Below are 20,056 nucleotides of genomic sequence, written 5' to 3'. Positions count from 1 at the left end.
AATGAGGCGAAGATGAATGTTGTCACGGTTGAATGTTTTTTATTTTTTTCTATTAGCTACTGGTAATTTATTAATCGAACAAGATCTTTTGTTGTTACACAATCATTGGAGATTGCGATGTTTAGATATTTCGTCGTTTGCTTCAATTTTGTTTCTCATTTTTTTTTTTTTTCTTTGCTTGTTCCTTTCGCATGTCTTTCTAACTGAAATTTCACTGACATCTTCACGATTACAGTTTTATTATTTTCTTTTTTAATTGCATCATTATCATAATGATAAGTTTGATAAACGTGTTTCCTCCTCTTTTAATTCCCAATTAAATGATGTAATTTAAATTTGAATTTAACTTGGAATTAATTTGTGGCACAGTAGTTGCGTAAATTAATGGAGTTACAGTATCAAAGTTGTAAATTCGCGTTTATGAATAAGCATTTATAAAATTGGCACGGAAGATGTGACATGTTTATAATGTCAGAGTTTGTATAAAAACTTATTTTAGCCTCATTTACAATGTTTTACGAAAGTATATACCTCACAAATTCAAATATCGTACTACTACAATAGGAATGAACATAATACTTGAATAGTAATAACTTCTTTAATAAATTTTATATCTGAATTTATATATACTTTCTACTTACACTTTTAAATCAACATCAACCATCGAGCTTCTGATCCTAAATAATATCACGAAACGAAACTGTACAACCAAATTTTCTTCCATTTTCATGCTTCCGCGATGGAAAGATCGCTTTCTTGTATCATTCATGGCTGTGAAAGGATAAAAAGGGGAGAGCCGTGGAACGAGATAGCAAGATAAGATCTGCAAATTTTCTGGCAATCTGGCTGATTGGGCTGTGCGCTGGTAATCCTACAGGTTTCACGAGAGAACCGGGTCACGACCTATAACAATCTTGAACCCCTCTTCGTCGTGTATTAGCCGAAGAAATGAGACTAAAGTGGACGTGAAAGAAACGAAAGAAGAATGTAACTTGGCGCAGTTCTGACAGATTAAAGAATCCTTCGACGAGACCAAAAGGACCCTTTTTGCAATTTTGGCGACAGTACATCCTTTTTCGTTTCTTGATATTCTTCGTTTCAATAATTTTAATACACATAATATTGGTAAATCGGTCTTGCTCTGTTCTATTGCGTAAATCGCAAAAATCCAGGGGAATTTTTATTGGTTTAATAAACGAAAAGGTGGAATTTCGAATATTTTAAACGCGCAAGGTCTTCGAGATCCCCTTCGAGGACCTCCATCGAAAATAAAAATGCAAAGCGTCTGCGCCCATACGATATTAAATCAGACTTTTCTTTCTTCCCGTGGTCAAAGTTCGGTAGAACCAACCAAGGCAAGATTCCAGCAAGATTGAAGTACACTTAAAATCCCTCTCTGAAAACTAACCTCTTCGGATACCTCTCGAATCCATCTCCTCGCCCCTCATTTCCATGTAACGCCAGCATAAAACGTTACTTATCTCGAGTCTCGTTCCACCTTCATCAGTCTTATCTCTTAGCTCAGCGAACTATAGCTCGCGCGCGCGCGCATGTCTCTGTAATTTGTACCAACACCGAAATCGAAACCATCTAAGTCCAACGTAGCTTTTTAAACGTCCAATTTTCAAACCATGCCTTTACCGATTTAAAAAAAAGAAAAAAAAAAAGAGACAACATTTGTCATCTCCCGTTTTTTGTTTCAATTCATTTTAAGCGTATTGAAGACCCGATGGTGTTAGCATTTCCCGTGTGTGTCGAGGACAGATCACCGACTGGAACTGGCTCTCGATAACGAATCGAAAAGGGCGGAAACAACGCGCCGGAGGAAAAGCGGCACGCGCGCGTGTGTGAAATCGACGGGCAACAAAATTTGTCAGGGTTTCGAATTCGCGTGATATTTTCCTAAAAAAAAAAGATGAAAAATCGAATAAATTGTTCGAATAAATAAAATTTGTAAAATACTAAAAAATAATAAAATTTATAAAATACGTCGCGACAATGTTCGAGAGTTTTCCTCGCGTTTTATCTCGGGACCACGGTACTTTGAAATTCGATCGAAAGACGAATAATTTCAATTATACGCGGTGACGTTTACTGAAATCGCTACATTGGTACTTTTTTTTTTCTTTTTTTCTTCGCAGAGTCGAGACTCTCCGATTATTTGCTTTGACGTGCTCGAAACGATAAACACGAGCCGGGGGTTTGCCCTGGCGGTGAAAAAATTAAAATTTCCGCGCACAAAGACGTTTCATCTTACAAGCGAGGACCGACTAAATTACACAGCAATAGAACGCGTTTCTATTAAACGCTTCCGCATTGTATCCCGTTTCAAACGTTCGTTTTTTCAAACGGGATTAATTTTTAATTGGAAGCGAGAAATCATAAAACACGCACAGAACGGCGCGAGTCGAGGCCTGGCAAACTGGCGGGGGGGGGGGGGGGGGGATGAAATTTAATAACGCCGTCCGATGGATAGTTGAGTTTACGCTAAACGGAACGAAATTTTCTCGTATTTTTCGACACGAAAAACACCGTTCAGAAATAATATTCCGTCGGTCATCGCGTATTTTATTTATTCGTGATCGAATCACGAAGCGAGACATGATTATTTATTTGAGAGATTACTTCGCTGTTCCGTATTTATCTCAGTCAGTTCAGTTCGGCCATATTGCAACGCCACGTTCGACGTATGCGCCACGCTCATATTTAAAACAAGCCGTGGAGCCCGGCGAATGGGATAAATCGCGAGGGAAAAATCGCCGCTCCTGGTCTATTTATATCCCTGGAGGTATAATTGGAATTAAAGTTGGTCCGTAATCTTCCATTAACTCGACCACATTTTCCTCCCTCTCTCCCCGTGCTTGTCCTCTTGCCAAAAAAACAGAGAGGGAAAGAGAGAGAGAGAGAGAGAGAGAGAAAAGACGGGAAAAAGGAGCGAAGAAACGAGCATGGGATCCATAAGCGGTAGTAGTAATAGAATTTCGAAACGGGTAAAACCGGGAGGCAACGGCGGACGTGGTGGGAAAAACAGAGAGCGACGGACTACCTACCAACCCCGACGCTGCTAGCGGCGGAGAGACGGAGTATTAGAAAGGACGGGGAGAGGGAGGGGAACATCGTCAACTCGACCACGTCTACCGAGGGATTATCGTGGGTGACAAAGGGATTTGAAAGAGGCGGCACGGAATTGGATTCTGGGAGAAACGCAAGAGGCACTCGAAAGCCGCTTTGTGTCTCTCGTACAATAATTATTTGCGAAATTGTCGTGAAGCTGCGAGATATCGAGTGGCTTTTGATGATGGATATTTCTTCGAGGGGCCCCGATAGAAATCGGCTCGCCGTGCCGGATGCCGTGTGTCGCGTAATTATACCGATATTCGGCTGAATTAGTCCTCTCCTATCTCTCGTCTCTCTTCACCTTACGTTTCATTCTCTTCAATCCTTCCCCGCTTCCCCCCTTCTGCAGCCTCACCCACCACTGTCTGTACTTTCGTCGTCGGTTCTCGTCTCACCCCGGTAATTTCGCCGCGTCCACTTTTCTCGTTTCTGTCGCCGTTTGTAACGCGGAACGGGTATAGAAAAATACCTCTCTCTCTTGTTTCCCTATTTTCTCCCTGTTTTATTTCCTCCCTCCTCTCTCACTCTCGTTCTTTCTTTCTTTCTCTTCCTTTCTTTTTTTCTTCTTTTCTTTTTTTTTTTTCGAAAAGCGATTCGAGGCGAATATCGTTTGGTTTTGGGGACCAGTTGGTGGCACGNTTTTTTTTGGTTCTCGGTAGTTGTGGTTTAATTAGAAGCTGAGAAATTAAAACAAACGAACGCACACGGGGTTGTACCTGCCTCGCTCTGGTCGTCTAGCCATTGTTGTTCCACCTTTCGAGCTTGCGTGCAAAGCATCGCGGTCCTACGGATCCGGCAATTTGCGAAGAACCAGTTCCCGCCAGTCTGCGGTTTTTCGCAACATGCCCTCGCCCGTTTCGTTATTTCCGAAAATTAGTATCTATATTCGCCTGTAACCTAGCGAAACTTCAAGCTCCGCGGGTTTCTGCAGTTCTGAAAGTCTTCGTAACTCTCGGCGGAACGTGAACGAAATGGTCGAAAACGGGCAAGAAGGAAAGGAGAACCGGAAATATTATAATCTGTTTACCTATCCACCGTTGCACGCGTTTACGTTTCAATCCCATACGCGCTTTTAATTTCCGCGGTGTGCAAAAAAAAAAAAAAAAAAAAAAAAATTAACGCGCATCCTTTCAACGGTGAGAATCATCTCGGAAAGCGAACAACCGATTCTCCATTCCGTTCGAAGGTATCTCGAATGTTTCCGTTTCCGACCGCTATTACCGTATCGCAACGCTTGTGTCGTCCTATCCTTGTCCCTCTCCTCTTCCCTTTAGCCTCTGCGCGAAACTCTGCCCGGACAGAGAGAGACATACATCGAAAAACGGGCGTGTGCGCCCGAGAATAAAAGGGGAAAAAGTGCAGAAACGTACGATGAGAGCGGTAACAACGCGCGAACGGGGCCGGAACAAATGTGACTTTCAATAAGCGGCGTCGCTTGAAACGGACGACGCCGCGCCGCGCCGCGCCGCATCGTCTGCCCCGAAACTGCCCCCTTTCCCTTTGCACTCACCCTCCCCACGTTGCCACGCGGTCAAATTTGCTGCTCGTCGTTACGCCAGGCGTAACACGAGGAAAAAGTCGTTGAAATAAGAGAACGTGTCACACTTTGGTCAGACACACTTTAGGGTGGTATGGAGAGAGAGAGAGAGAGAGGGGGGGGGAGAGAGATTGCTGTTCCGGTACAATAGGCGGGCAGCCACTATCGGTCGAATTATCGGGCAGTACGTTACGGTTTTATGCAGATTCGCCAGCAGAACGACCGGCAGTTTCAGAATTAATGCCGACCAGGCAAATGTTTCGCGGTTTTTCTGCTGAATTATCGTACCCCCGGGGGAGGCGCGACAAAACGTCCCGTGTGTACGCCAACGTGTGTACGCTGCGTGTACACTGGCCAGCTTACCAGGCTGGATGTTTGCGGACAAGTAGTATAAATAGGTCTTTGTCAGGCGAACTTTGCTCGCTCTTTGACTGAGCCGTTATTGGAGAGAGAGCAGCAAGAGAAAAAATTCGACGAAACAGTTGTGAATATTCTCGCTGTGAAGAGTGTCGAGCAAGTAGCGTAGCCAGAGACTATTTGTTTCGGACTAGTAGCGTATATCTAGAGCTTGAATCTCTTAAAATATTTCTATTCGTTAAATCATTGTCTTTTACGCAAATTTCGTAGATTCGTGAACACAATGAGAACAAATGAAAGTTGGCTGACTGAACTTTTGGTTATACTACTTGTTCAACACTCTACATGCCAAATGTTATAGAAAGCATTATATTTGGAACGTTCTCTATATACGCGCATGAAAATTCACAGGTAGATGATGAAATTGCGACAGATTGCACGGCAGAAGGAAACGTTTGCCTGTTCCAGCATTTACAGCTGCGCGAAATAAATAATTTTTCCCCCCTCGCTACGTATTTTCGTTGATCGTCAAATATACAGGAGGCATTTGGGAGTCTAATGCCGGGTGAGTCAGCCGACGTACACGGCTGGCTACGAATCTACGTGCACACGTGGCTGCACAGGTCGTGGCGTACAGGTAGCTGACTTGGTGTACGAGAGGGTCATGGCTATTCGTACGCGATGCAACGCGGCGACTACACGTGCCAACGTTTTGTACAGCCATTCCGCCATCGGATTTATATTATATGTATATGGATAGATGGAGACGTATGTGCAAGCACGCAAGCACACCGTGCCCCGGCAAATCTATGCGTTCTTGTCAAAGTTTCGTACGTTGCGGCCTCTTTCCTCCGTGTACGTGCGTGTATATGTGTGTATGCACATCTCGCGCACGTGCAGGACGGAGCGTACAAAAACGACACGACAAATTCTGTCGCTCCGTTTACGAAAACCGTTGCAGCGACGGATAATGTTATTTAAAGTTCAACCGCTTTTTGCCGATTTCATCTCCGTCGTTTTAGAATGAGAAAAATTGTTTCGAAATTGGCGGACGGCCGGCTGAGAGAAATTTCAACGACCAAGTGCACCAATCTCTAATCCAAACTTGTACAGAACTTTTTACAGAGAACTGGCACTCTTGATCAATCATTTTCCACGTATGAAACGCGCGTGTTCACGAGTTGTAAATGAACGAGTAAGCCGGAAGATGTTCTCAACTTCTTCCTCGGTGATTCGCTTTTGGAGAAATTAGAGGCACGGTTTGTTTCAGGCAGATGTTGGTCGAATGCGATAGAAAATTGATCGGAGGCTTCGTGAATTTCTTTTCCCCCGCGTGTGTGTAACGCATGCTCGAAATTTGTTGAACAAAATTCGCGAGCGAGCTCTCGGAGAAACTCCGGCATACCGAAATTTTTATCTTTCAGCCCACGTAGCTTCATCGCCGATGGTATTTCAGCCTCGCTCGATCCAACAAAAACATTCCGTTGTTCCGCTTCAGACTTACCACCCTGTGTACGTATAAATACGTCGAACGTTCGAGCGCACACGTGTGTCACGCGCGTAGGGGAGAGACGGGTTTTAGGAAAATGTTATCTTTCTGTCACGAGATGTTATCCCTGAAAAATCTTGTCTCCGCGATAGTTACGTGTATCTGCCGGGATTTCAGCCGTATAACAAAACGGGACACGCAGCCAGTGTAGCGTGGAAAAACGCATCGAGGCAAGTATACGTATATATTGCATTGTTAGAATGGAAACTTAGTCTAATGTTGACTCGTTACACACGACAAGGAGTTTTATTCGAAGTACACTCGTCCCACCATTTACGCGGCCAGAAAATACGTTCAACAGGCCTTAAAATTTCAACGAGATTTAAAGAAACATTGCAGCGAACAGCAAATTTGTGAAAACTTGGCAAACGATAAGTTTGAGAACAAATCAACCGGAAAAATCAACATTAACAATGAAAATGAAGTCTTGCAAATATTTAAAGCGACGAGGACGAGTTCGTGCCAGTTAAAAAAGAAAAGATTACTTTTGTTTTCTGAAATGTCGTTATTATTATTATTATTTTTTTTTTTGTTAACCTATGTGAGATAAATATACCAGTTTTTCTTTTCAATGTTTCGTTTTCTCGCGATTTTCATTCGCGTAGTCGTTTATCCATTGTCATATTTATCCAAGTGGACTCTGTTCTACTCACGACAACCTACGTTCTTAGATGAAAATAAAGTATTCGTTGGATTACTCAACAGCCCTACACCACGGACGAAACTTAATTCGAATCGCTAATCGTCCAGTTTCGAATTAATTCCAATCGAATACTCGCCGACACCCGCCTTCCACGAGCGTTTAATTCAATCCGTTTGCCGACAATCGAGCCCGAATCACGCTATATCCCGCAAGCTTTCGTCCCCCGTTACCTTCTTGAGGTCGAATTCTACCTTCGTCTTTCGTTTCGCCTTCTCGTTTCTCCCCTCGGTCTTGCTACCATCGTTGATCCTCCCTCTGGCATCCCCTCTGGCATCCTCGGTTCCCACGGTTCCACTAACTCTCCACTGATATCTTGTTTTCCATCCCTCTTTCGCGTAATCTGTATCCACGCTGTCGCCCCTCGTGCGCGTTAATCGTATAGTTTCCAGTTACGTGTTTCCCAGCAGCAAACGACGACAACCGGGTCACCGAGTACGCCGGCGGTTGGTACGTCTGCCCCCGTAATACCAACGCCCGGTGGTTACATCGCGTCTGCGAATTACCGCAACTCCTGCGGTGCTGAATCCGCCGCTGCCGCCGCCTCCTCGTCGTCGTCCCTCCGTGATTTCCGACGGCGCACGTCTTCCTCGGTTAGTTCTACGTTTCGCTGATCGTGCCCGCGAAATCTCGCGTAATTATGGAATATCTACATCGTATCCACGTCGTATTTACGTCGTATCTACGTCGCTGGGGTTTTAATGCGAAGCCCGAAATTATGGACTATCGAACCCCTGTCGATGTCACTTTCGCCAGTCATTATCCGCCTGGCGATTACGTACATAAAGGGTGGATCACCACGCATTGCCATCTAGATTTACGTCATTATTATTAGCGAAAAATGTTTCAGATGAAGTTGAATGGTTTCGAGAGGGGCACATTTTGATGATACTAGTTTTCTTGCAGGTGGACGTGTAGAGGACATACGAAGGTCATTAATGTTTTTTTTAAATGGATTATTTTTATTGCATTAGTTGATTGCAACTTGATATTCTTTACAAAAAAAAGTATTAACCTATTAATGTTAAAAAAATCATTAGTTTATATTTTAATATTTTATATTTTATATTTCATATTTTAGGTTTAATTTTGTAAAATCTTGCGTGAAAGACAAAGACAGAATGCTATCCTTCTTCTTCCATGTCATTCATACGATGATTTTACAAAATTAAAATTAAAATGTCTCCTAAACTGAACAGATGCAATGTTTGCTAATTGAAGGAATGCGTGGAAGTGGGCGTTGGGGTGAAACGTTTTTCTTTTTGAAAAACGGTAAACAGAATTGATTGACACGTGGACAGAGTTGATCGAGTCGAAAACAGAATTATTTGAGTCGAAAATAGAATTATTTGAGTCGTGGAAAAGAGCGGTGACTGGGTCGATTAATTGTTAATTTGTATTCGTTATTTGTTCAATCACATTACCAAATATATATTCCTTATATCTAAAATCTCTACGAACGTTTAATAATTCACAGTCAATTGGCAATCGTATAGTAGAATTGTAGAGGCGGTGGCCGAGTATTTCAACCGGGGGGTCGTTGCCTCGTCTGGGACGAGTAACGGCCATTAAAAGATTACGCGGTTAAAAAATATGTGCTCGCGGTAAACAAGTCGACGATCTCAACAAACTGAACGTCGTCCAAAAATCGGGTTATTGGCTGGAGGGGATTTACGCGACTGCAGCTCTCACGGGGTGGAAAAAAAACCGATTCTTGTTTCTACGACCGTTATCTGTTTTCGCTCTTCATTTCTATGCCACTTAAGAGAACAAAGGCGAGAGAATAATGGACGAGAACGAATATAAAACTAACAAAATATGTATCGCGCGATATATATATATATATATTTATACAGTATATATACGTATCTTCGTTTCGATCGAACAAAAGGAAGAAAACGACGCGCGGCCGTGTGTACCGCAATATGCGGTCACGCCGGTTCGCGAATAAATTCGGCCGCGTAAAAACAATAAAAAGAATTTATGCAAACATACGGCGGGGCCGAATTTTGTTTTCCATTTGTAGCCATTTTTCCGTTGAGCCTGGGCATTAGCTTGGTCTCGAATGGAACCAAAAAAAANAAAAAAAAAAAAAAAAAAAAAAAAAAAAAAAAAAAAGGAAAAAAACAAAAATCATAAATCCGAAACTTGTTTGAGAAACGAGACCGCACTTTACGAGATTTTAAACGTTGGCCGTGAATTATTAATCAGTTACAATCGGCGTTACGTCCGTTTGTATTTCGTGCAATCGAGATTACAACTCGAGTATCAAAAATTCCACGCGATTTCGATCGACATCGATACGCTAACCGAGTCCGACGTTTGCGATTCGCAAACGTATTCGCGCCGTCCGATACGTCGAGATTCGACCGTGTACAAAATTTTTCTCGGCGTCGTCGATCGTCTATGGAAATGGTATCGCGAGCCAGTGGTAGGCGTGGTTCGCCACGATTTTTCCACGATTTTTCCCGGGTGGTTAGAAAGGGATGACGCCTCCGTATTTTTACCAGTGTCTTACTTAGGGCGAAACGAACAGGGAGGAGAAGGAGGTTGAAGGACGAGACCTCGCGTAATTCTTCAAACGACGAAGGAACCAGCCCTCGCCAGTCGATCGACCGTGAAAGTTATCGGGATCTCGAACTCGAGATTTAGGACTCCATAAGTCGCGGGAATCCGCGCGTGTTCTGGAAAATCGGATACCTATTCCCGCTTATATTCTCTCTTATGTCTGTCATGAAGTGCAATCTCGATTCTCAGCGATGCTTCTGACGCATCCTTGGATAGATACGTAACACGAAGATCCCGTTGCCGATGGACTCGAACGAGAATGCCCTGCGAGTATAAATCCTCGGTCGAAATGAGCTCTCGTTTTCCTTTTTGTTTTTTTATACATTTTTCTGAACTTCCAGGTTTGGAACTCTCTCACGTTCCGTAATTTATTCGAATAAACTGGTGGCACGTGATGGTTTCTGACTTTGTAATTAATTGAAACTGATAGATTTCGATCGAGTACGGTGCAAGAACGTCGATCGACGAAAATGATACTGACTCTTTCTCTCTCTCCCTTTCTCTCTTGCGTTTCGAATGTTATTAAGTGGATCGGACTAATTTTCGTGCGCGAGCATTGCTATTCGTATTTTTTAACCTTTTAGCTGCGAATGACGAGTATACTCGTCACGCGAGCAAAGTAATTAATTTGTTACTTAAATCAAATTTTTTTGTCGAAAATGAAACATATTTGTAAATTCTAGATATTTTGAGACTAGATTTGACTACATCATTTCTAAATATTTTCTTGCTACTGGTTAATATTAATTAACTAAATAATGAAATTATTGATTTTTCAAAAAAAAAAACTTGTATTATTTCCTTATAATTTAATTCAATTTTACAGTAGCTGCACGTATTTTGTGTTAGACGAGTGTATCGCGATGCAATGTAGACACACACTTTTTAAAAATCCGATCGCAGATAAGAGATAGAAAGAGGAACGCGGATCGCGGCGATTGATTTACGTTGCCTTTCTTCCATTTCTACGATCCATTTTCGTTCGATATTTTCGTATTTATTTATATTTTTCTAGGCACGAGTATACATAATTTCCCAGGCCACGTGTTATATAAAGTAATAAACTAGAGGCAAAGCGGAATTAGCGCGTAAAACGGAAGAAAGAGTTAATACCGGCGGCGGCTGAAATAAACTGAAAGTTCCGTCGATCTTGGAAATTTCTTTCTCCAAGAATTAATGGAAAGTCGAAGCAATTTCGTCGCGAAGTTTCCCCGCAACAACAGTTTCATCTGGCGTTTGCTATTCTATTCGATCGAATCTAAACTACCGTACACGCTCGTCAGGATTTCTCTTTCTCTCTCTTTCTCTCTCTTTCTCTCCTTCTCGAACGATGTCTCTCGTCGAACGTCATTCGTATATATATATATATATCCGTAACCTCCGCGGCGAGGAGCTAGCTGCCGCCGTTGGGAAAATCGTCCGAGGCGATCGATCTCGACCGCCGATAGCTCGACACGGGGCAATGGAAGCCTCGTCGTGAGTTTCCGTGATGGAAAAAGACGCGATTTGCCGCCGGCCATCGAGACAGTGAGTTTTCAATGCCACGAAACGATCCTTTTTTGCCGGCGATCCGGGCCCGATTCGTATCAACCACGTTCTACTTTCGCGAATTTAACGTAACTCGGGGGCAGGAAAAGGGACGAGCAAAAGCGAACAAGAAGCAAGGAGAGAGAGAGAGACAAAGAGGGGATGGGAAGAGCGAGGCTCGTTGATTGGCTATTCGTGGAAAGCGCGGTGAAACCAGGAGCAACGAAATGGACAGAGTGTAAAGGTGACCAACGGGATTACTTGCTCGATCTTCTAACGTAAATCCACTTTTCGCAGGCTTGTTCCGCGAGATCCTGCGCGCGACGTTTTTCACGGAATGATTAATTAAATTAAAGGATGTAGGTGAAAGCGATAGAAATTTGAAGCTACGTGGTTGAAGATAAATGTAAATAAAGTTTAAATAAAGTCTTCTCCGCCGAAGCATCACCACTAAATCCGTTTCGATTTCATTTGCTGAATCTGTTAATCCGTTTTGATATAGGATCTTCTTTGAATTTTTTGGTAACTTAAATTTTGCTTAGAATATTTCTTTTTTTAACACAGACTTTTAATTTTTCAACAAAGTCTAAGCTGAAATTTCTAAGTGTTATACCTATATCGTCAATTGCGATAGATTTGTTATTGTAAGAATATTACACTGTCGAATAGAAAAAATATTATGATTTACGAAAGAAGTTGTCTTCGACCCGTGGGAGGTATTAGTTAAATAGGAAAATTAAATAGTAAAATTGACGAACAAATTAGCATGTATGCGACTCGAATTGCCGGGAAATAAGTACATTTTTCAACGTGATAGCGTCGTGCACAGTTTGAAAGCAATAAAATAAAAAAATTCGTGTTATAGAATTTGGTCAGCCAAATCTTCAGAGTTAAATATTGCAGAAAATTATTGCTCGCTCTTAGGCACAAGAGAAAAAGTTCTGAGTGATTTCCAAGATTTCCTCGCTCCACAAAAAGAGAGGAAGGTTCACTAGCAAGAGAAAAGAAAAAAAAAAAGGAAAACACCGAACGCTCTATCCGCGTAGAAAAAGAAAAAAAAAAAAATTGGGGATTGAAAATAGATCGCTGGAACTATGCATGCCGAAGCGCGGAATATCGCGTTTCAACGTGAATATCGCGGATAACGCGGCGTAACGATGCTCTCCTTGACATAACTCGTTTCGCCGTGAACTATGCGAGATATTTGCTTTCCCATGTGCAGCTTCGATATTTAATTTTCGCCTCCTCGCCGGCACTTGTCGTTGATCCCTCTGTCTGTGTTTGCGATCTTCATTCACGCGAGAGAAACTGAGAACCGAGAAAGGGAAAGTTTATCAGCGGGTGAACATTTTTTTTTGGGAGACAGCGAGGCGGAACCGATTACGGTGGCCACCGATCACATTTTCCAGTGATCTCTCGTTGCTTTCCACGGGAATTCGTTGAAAAAACGTGATCCCGCGTTATTGTCCTTCTCTGTCGAATTAGAGGGAGACACGCAGACAACGGAAATCATTTAAAATTTTCACTTGTATAAATTTTCACGCGTAAATTCATAAACGAGAGTGAATACCCTTGTAGCGTTCAATTTTACTCGCGTTTGTTCAGCGTTACCAATTTCTAGCTATTTCCAGCTTGTATGGACGTGGACACACGCCAGTGTGTTACAAATATGTACAAATTATAAAATTTCAAACTCGCTCGTAATTCGAGTGAGTTGTTTCAATAAAAAGATATATTGGTTTTTTCAAAAATTGACATTTGGTTAGTATTTAATTTCAGGATCGTAAAAGAAAGTAGCAGGATAAAATTTATATAAAAGAGAAACGTAAAACAGACACAAAGGATCCTCGGACCTTCTTGGAACTGCGAAATTCCTAGAACAGGGGTGAAGACTATAAATGACACTCGAGAGTAAAGACAAAAGTCAATTGAATTCGTTGCGAGCTATCAGACGAGTCGAACGAGCTGCAGCGCTTTCGAATAAACGTCGAATTGTCAAAGTATATATTCTTTACAGGATATTTCGTGAAAATATTTGCAAATTCAAAAGGCGAATTTCGTTCGAAATGTTAAGCATTAACTGTCGATAATATTGAATTGAAGGAGGAAAAAGAGGAAGAAGGAAGAGCGGGAAATCGACACTAAACATCAAACGTGATCTTGTCAAGTCGTAAGTCTGAAACGTGACTCGGAATTTTCCTTAAAATACGCAAGGAATACGTCGTCGGAAGTAAAAAAAAAAAAAAAAAAGGAAAAAAGCTCCGCGTGCTCTGCGTTTAATTAGCGGTTTCGTTTTCGTCGATCTTCGTCGTATGCGTGCGCGTTTTACGTTTAATGTGTTCATTAAGGTCGACGCTGCATTACCTCTTTCGGGGAATATCGACCCCACTTTAACGAGCTCGAGAACACGCGCACCTATGACGTGTCAACCTCCCTTTATCTGCTTGCTTCAGGCCAGGTCGACGATGCTCGATGAGGTAGCTACATGTGTACCGTCCCTTGTAACGCCTGGTTTGAATTAAAGTGGCAGCATTTATGCAGATTATGACTTATATCCGAATGTCAATGCTCGTCGTATACACGTGTATACCCGAGTAGCGAAAAATTTGAAAGATTCGATGAAATTTTCACCTCGCCATCTCGAGTAAGGTGAATTTTCTTCAACGTATCATCGATCTCTCATTTTCACGACTCTGAACGAAAGTTAAAGATATTTCACTCACTTTCAAAGATATCAAAAGTTTGTTCAAAATTGAGACAATGTTGTGCATTTTGAAACAATGTTATCGTCTTCGATAAATATCGAATGTGAGAAATAAAATGTGCTCGGGGATTTCGGGTGCGTCTGCGCGTCGAAGTGAAATCCAAATTAACGAAAATTATTAGTACGGTTAAGAAATTTGCCTGGCGCGACGCGACGGAAATGGAACAAATCGACACGTACGTCGCGTCGCTCCCTTTTTTTCTCCCCTTTCTCAACGAAACGCGCACTCGTTAACGTTGCAACGAGGATGCCATCAAACAGAACTTTCAGAACGTTCATCCGCCCGGAGATATTAACCAAAAAATTTTTAATGTTTCTCCAGTGAAAAATGATGGAACGAGCGAGACAAACACGAATGCAAAAGGGGTTAGAGAGAGAGAGAGAGAGAGAGAGAGAGAGAGAGAGAGAGAGAGAGAGAGAGAGAGAGAGAGAGAGAGAGAAATAACGGCGAGCGACGATGCTGTGGCAATTTTATCCACTTCCCTTCCTGATGAGATTAATTTTTCTGTTACGGGCTCGCGTTATTCGTGCAAACGGCTGTTTTGAACTCGAGCATCCGGGGATTACGGGATTCACACATGAGAGACGACGCGACGTTGTCGTTCGCACGGACGCGAACGAAAACAGTGACACGCGTCGCTACGTGATTTCCGGTACTTATCGGTTTTCGATCGCGTGTAATGAACGACCGAATCCGACCGGTCGACTTTTGCCGATAAAAAGGATACGACTTTTGCCTCGCGTAAAAAGGATACGGAATTTTCTTCTCGGATTACAACTTGCTGTAAAAATGCGTGTGTCGTTTGGAAAGTTCGAACATCGCGCGCATCGACATTCCACGTTCCATCATTCCACGCACGCAGACGTGAAAATTGAAACGGTCGAAATTTTCTGCCCGTAGACTCCGCCGAGTGACTCACAGCTAGAAAATTGCTTCTGGTTTATTTAATGCGACCGGCGCGACGTTAATTTTATCCGTCGTTGGAAATAATTAGAGGATTATGCACCGGTGGGATGGTATATCGTTCGTTGCGGCGAGCTGCACTTCCCGAAGCTCGCGAGTTGAAATTTAGATAAAGTTGAAAAAACTCGATAAAAATGTTATCCGCGTTAGGTTAATTTAATTCTTAACCGATGGCTTGTCTGAAAGCAGTTTTCGATGAATATACAGGCAGCCTGGCCGGAAGTAAGTCCGCATGTTGCTGTAGGATATTTTCCTGATCCCGTTCAGTTCTAAATTGCACGCCGGTGTCTTTAGAAATTAAAAGTACAAGCAAACATTCGCACCAGGAAAATACTCACTTTTATCCCCCAACGACTGCTCGTGCACGTATGTTCTGATGTAATTTTTCATCCGGCGGAAACGTAGCAACAGCGAGTACTGTATTACCGTTTCGGGTAACGCGATTTCTTTTTTCCCCATCTCGGCTTGGGACATTTTTCAACATTTTCATTTGTTGAAAACTGAGGACAGACACTTTCACGCTTTTTACGACTTTCGTGACAAGCGCGCGCGAGAAAGATTTCCTTGGAAATGCACTGAACTTGCTCGAAATGCAATGAACGTAATGGAACCTTTTCCGTGTCACGTTACATTAATCATTTTACCCTGCCGAAAATTAGTTTGGCGCTAGTCACGTCTACTTTTCGACGGTCGCGCGAGACCGTGTGTCTACGATATCGAAAACTGGTTTTGGGCCGGCCATGTTTATTCAGCAACATTAATCACGACGAAGAATCTCGAACGAGTACGATTGGATAAGAAAAACAAGTGGGTCAACGCAGCAGTTCGCTAACAAGAATATTTCCTTTCTTTCTTTTCTTTTTTTTTTTTTCTTTCCTCCCGATAAATTTCCGCTCGTTATCGATTAAGCTTAAAAATGCAACGAGGTCGTTACTCGCCAGAGTAAGAATCGTTATCTGGCCACGAGCATCGGATATACGTAATGATTTGTGGAAGGCTGTACTTCCCGTCGAGATCTTCCCCTCTTTCTCTCTCTCTCTCTCTCTCTCACTTTTAACCCATTTTCGAAGTCTCCTGACAGCCTTCGATTCTAACGATTTCGTCAATTTAAATTTCTCCTCTCCCAGCTATTCTTTCTCGTGGTTTTCCGTTTCGTTCTGCGAAACCAAAGAGGAAAAAGTAACGAGAGAAACGAGGAGGAATAAATATCAAAGGAAGAAGGAGGTGGAGATAGTAGGGCGACGAGAGTTTTCACGGTTTATTTTTTTTATTTTTTCCTGTAGGAGAGAAAAGTAACGCTTAGATGCTCGTGTACGATTTTCTACGAACGCGCGTCGTTCTTTCGAGTCTCTTCTTCTTTTAAAAACATCAAAATGCCGATGGTCGCGAGCGATTACGAGTGTTCTCCCGCAGTTAGAAGAGCACCGCCGTGCTACGAAACGATCTTCAAAGGAGTATTGACGTTCAAAGGGATTTCGCAACTGGCGTGAAACGGAACTCGAAACTTTGGCCACGCGCGTCGGAAAGAACGCGATTCGCTCGGCAAGACACGCTCTGACAGTTCTCACGCAGCCAAATGCCTGTTTGTTTTCAGCCTTGGTATCTACAACAGGGCTGTGTGTGTCTCTATTGAAATGAAACTTCAATAAATCTTCTTCGCGACGAGGTTTGCATGCTTCGTGTCCAAAAAGAAAAAAAAGCACCAAGACGATTTTTAACGATTGACGATGTGACTTCAAACGGTTTATTGAAGGATCAGTTGCAATGTACATACGTGTCGGTTTCTATGCCATTTTGCTTTTTGCAGATTCATAGTGCAAATTGTTCTTTTCACACGTAGCAGAAATCAGATTTTGTGAATGATTCTTTTGTTTGATCACGTTTCGTTAATCTGTTTCTTCACTTAGAATAATTTTAATTGAAAAAGAGAAAAAAGAAAAATGGTTCTAAACGTACACATATGCGTCAATGTGTCTAAAGAGGTTGACAATATCGGATACTGTTAACGAACGATTATGACACTGACTTTGGAACGCACTGTCACGCTGTATGACGAATGTACGAATAATCGTACGTGAGTAAGAACGGTGCACAGAAATTTTCACGGCGTAAAGATTCTGTAGAAGTATGACTATGTAGTTGAACTTGGCCAGACGTAAAAACGCGATTGTACGAAGGAAATGCCGGGAGCGATGCGTTTCTTTCACGCCGAAATTGCGAGCCATTACAAGGACGTTGCCGTCAACGCTTTGTACGTTAACCGTAACAGCGTGAGTTTGCTTTCTCAACAAGTTTCTACTTAAGTCTTGCGGTTCTATTACGCCGCGGCGCGTCGCGATACACACTCGATCGTATATTACAAACTTTACTCGTAACTAATGCTACGCTTTGCCTCCGTTTGTTCGGTAAGCGAACTGGGACCCTGGTATATCAGGCATGAGCACAATTGAGAAACCGGAGAACCAGGCAGAGATAGAAAGAGACAGACACACAAAGAGAGAGAGAGAGAGAGAGAAAACTGACTTCCAATTTTCCTTTCGTTATGGCATCGCTACTAAGCGAATATCCTTCGTTTGATTAGTTTAATTGCTCGATCGTTTCGAATTAACCTCGTCCTTCACGTATGAAACGTTTTATTATGGAATCTCTTCAAACGAAGAAAACATGTAAAATGAAATGTAGATTGAATAATATTTGTTAAATTCAAGTCTGTCAATTAGCTTGCGGGGTGTGAACTGTGGATTTAAATAACGAAAAGCTAAAGTAAACTATTCAGTGCGTATTCTGAACCATCGTCTGATTCAGTCTCGTCGAAAACGTCTCGTCAAATTAGAAAAAAAACAAAAAAAAAACAAAAAACAGGAGAGTGGAAAAGAATTTAGGAGGTACGTCTGAAGAAACGAAGTCGGTAAATCTTGGCTTTGAATTAAGCGTCGAAGGTTGAATGTTAAATGGCGGGCGTTAAAGGAACGCAGGTTTTTCTCCATTAGAGAACGGTCCTGGAGTCGAACTGACCTGGACTGACTGGGGCAACGCTCCTGGTTAATTTTCCACTAAATAAAGGTGAGAGACGAAATAAAGTAAGGAGGCGAGCGGGAAGACCGGCGTCGCGTATCGCAAGAATGAAATCGATAGCCTATTATTCCGGCTTAAGTTGCTCGATTTATATGTACACCTTGCCTCCATTCCTTGGCCAAGAACTCAAGTGCACCCGCTAGCTGAATTCAGTTTCCGAGATTTACGCTTTTCCCCTTTCCTCCGGCTTCCTTCCTCCGCCTTTACGACGACTTTCGCCCCGAGACTTGGAAAAATATATTATCCCTCGAAACCAACAGAGAAGAGCGAAAATTTCCTCGCGCTTCCTTCTGTTCAGAGTTCGAATTTTCACTGATTGCTATATTATCAGGAAGAAATCCTTGCCTCTGATATTTATACTTTGCAGAAGATCAAAGAAAACTGGAACAACGAATAGAAATCCTTATGTAAATCGTGGCTAGCGACAATCAGAAACGAATTCTTTTAAAAAGACAATTGCTCGTACCTTATGAAGACACGTCCAAGATCATAACGGGACACAAGACTGACTCATTAGTATCTCCTCGACAATGAATTGATTTCCCAATTTGCAATTTATGCAAAGTCCAATTGACAGTGGAACATATTATTGTTCAGAAAAAGTACAGAAAATACATCGTGAATAGATATCGATTAAACATAAGTCCTTGTCCCTGACTGACAACTTAAAGGATAAAGAATTTGTTCCGAAGCTAATACATTTTCTAAGACAGTCTTTCTCCAAGTCGCTAATAATCCACATGGTTGATGCGACTCTAAGTAATAAAAATAAAGAAAAGGAAAGAAATCGTAAAATTTACGGAAAGAAAGAATTTAAAGATCGACGATGTGTGTACTTGTTGTTTTTAGAGAAATAACTCTCAAGCATTGTAGACTGTAAGAGTGTCTCTGACTTTCATTCATCGTCATTCAATTACGTCTGAAACTCTTTCTTATTAATTTGGCCTTTGTACTCGGGTACTCGTGCGCGTGTAATGAAAATCACAACGATCCACGATCCACAATCCACGTAATTCCGTTTTACAAAACTACCTTCCATCTATCGTCTCGTTTCATCCTCCTCTCAAACGTTTTTCTACTTCGCGCAACTGTGAAACTGTGAAACGGTTGAAGATAACGGTTCTAAAATGAACGAGAGGCACGTGCAATTAACGGGAATTCTAGCAACGCCGTTGAAATTCCACCACCACCACCACCACCACCATCCCGGAACGAATAACAATAAGAGAGCATAAATATTTAACGGGACGGTGAAATTCATAGAATCCTCCCCCATCTATCCCGCGATCCTCCCGGCCGGCGTTCAACGGCGAATTCAAATATAAATCTCCCGCGCGGAAGGGAGGGTGGCCTTCCGGTCAGGGGGCAGCGAGTGGCTGGGGATAAATCAAACGGTCGCGTCATTATTCCCCGGCGAAAGGCTTTCTCAGGCTCCTCTCCGCGGAGACATTGTCTCGTGTACCGTCTGCCGGCCGGAGCTGCCTGCCTGCCGCCAGGCCACGGAAAAGGGGAAAGGAGAGAGGCCATCCGGTTTCGGGAACAAAGGAAAGTTGGCGGACTAGCGCGACGAGTTGGCTCGCGCTAAGAGTATTTGGACCGAGTTAACCCTTTTTCTACGTTCGACCTGCGCCCCGAACCAGCCGAAACGCCGGCCGGCCCGAACACCCCGCCCTCCGGGGTATGAGTTACCCCTTTATTTCCAGAGAACGTTGTCCAACAAGGCGTTCGCCACAATGGGACCAACTTCTCATTGTGTCGCGCGGCTTCCACACACACACACACACACACATACATACACATGCGCATGTCCACTTACGGTTTCGTGAAATTTCTCGTTACCTCTCTCTCTCTCGACCAACAGGCTTCAGAAGGGAGTGGGGGAAGAGAATGACGGGAGT

At 42.7% G+C, this 20,056-nt stretch overlaps 1 protein-coding gene across 7 annotated transcripts in view; it reads left to right on the top strand.

Moving 5' to 3' along the window:
- LOC122532625 (agrin-like) overlaps nucleotides 1-20,056 on the top strand; it is a 437,045-nt gene that overhangs the window by 195,031 nt on the left and 221,958 nt on the right. The window lies entirely within an intron of this gene.

This window comes from Frieseomelitta varia, unplaced genomic scaffold (genome assembly GCF_011392965.1).
Source record: "Frieseomelitta varia isolate USP_RPSP 00005682 unplaced genomic scaffold, Fvar_1.2 scaffold_462, whole genome shotgun sequence".
Classification (NCBI taxonomy): Eukaryota; Metazoa; Arthropoda; class Insecta; order Hymenoptera; family Apidae; genus Frieseomelitta; species Frieseomelitta varia.
The sequence above is the reverse complement of the archived record's forward strand: the minus strand, read 5'-3'. Positions and strand labels throughout refer to the sequence as shown.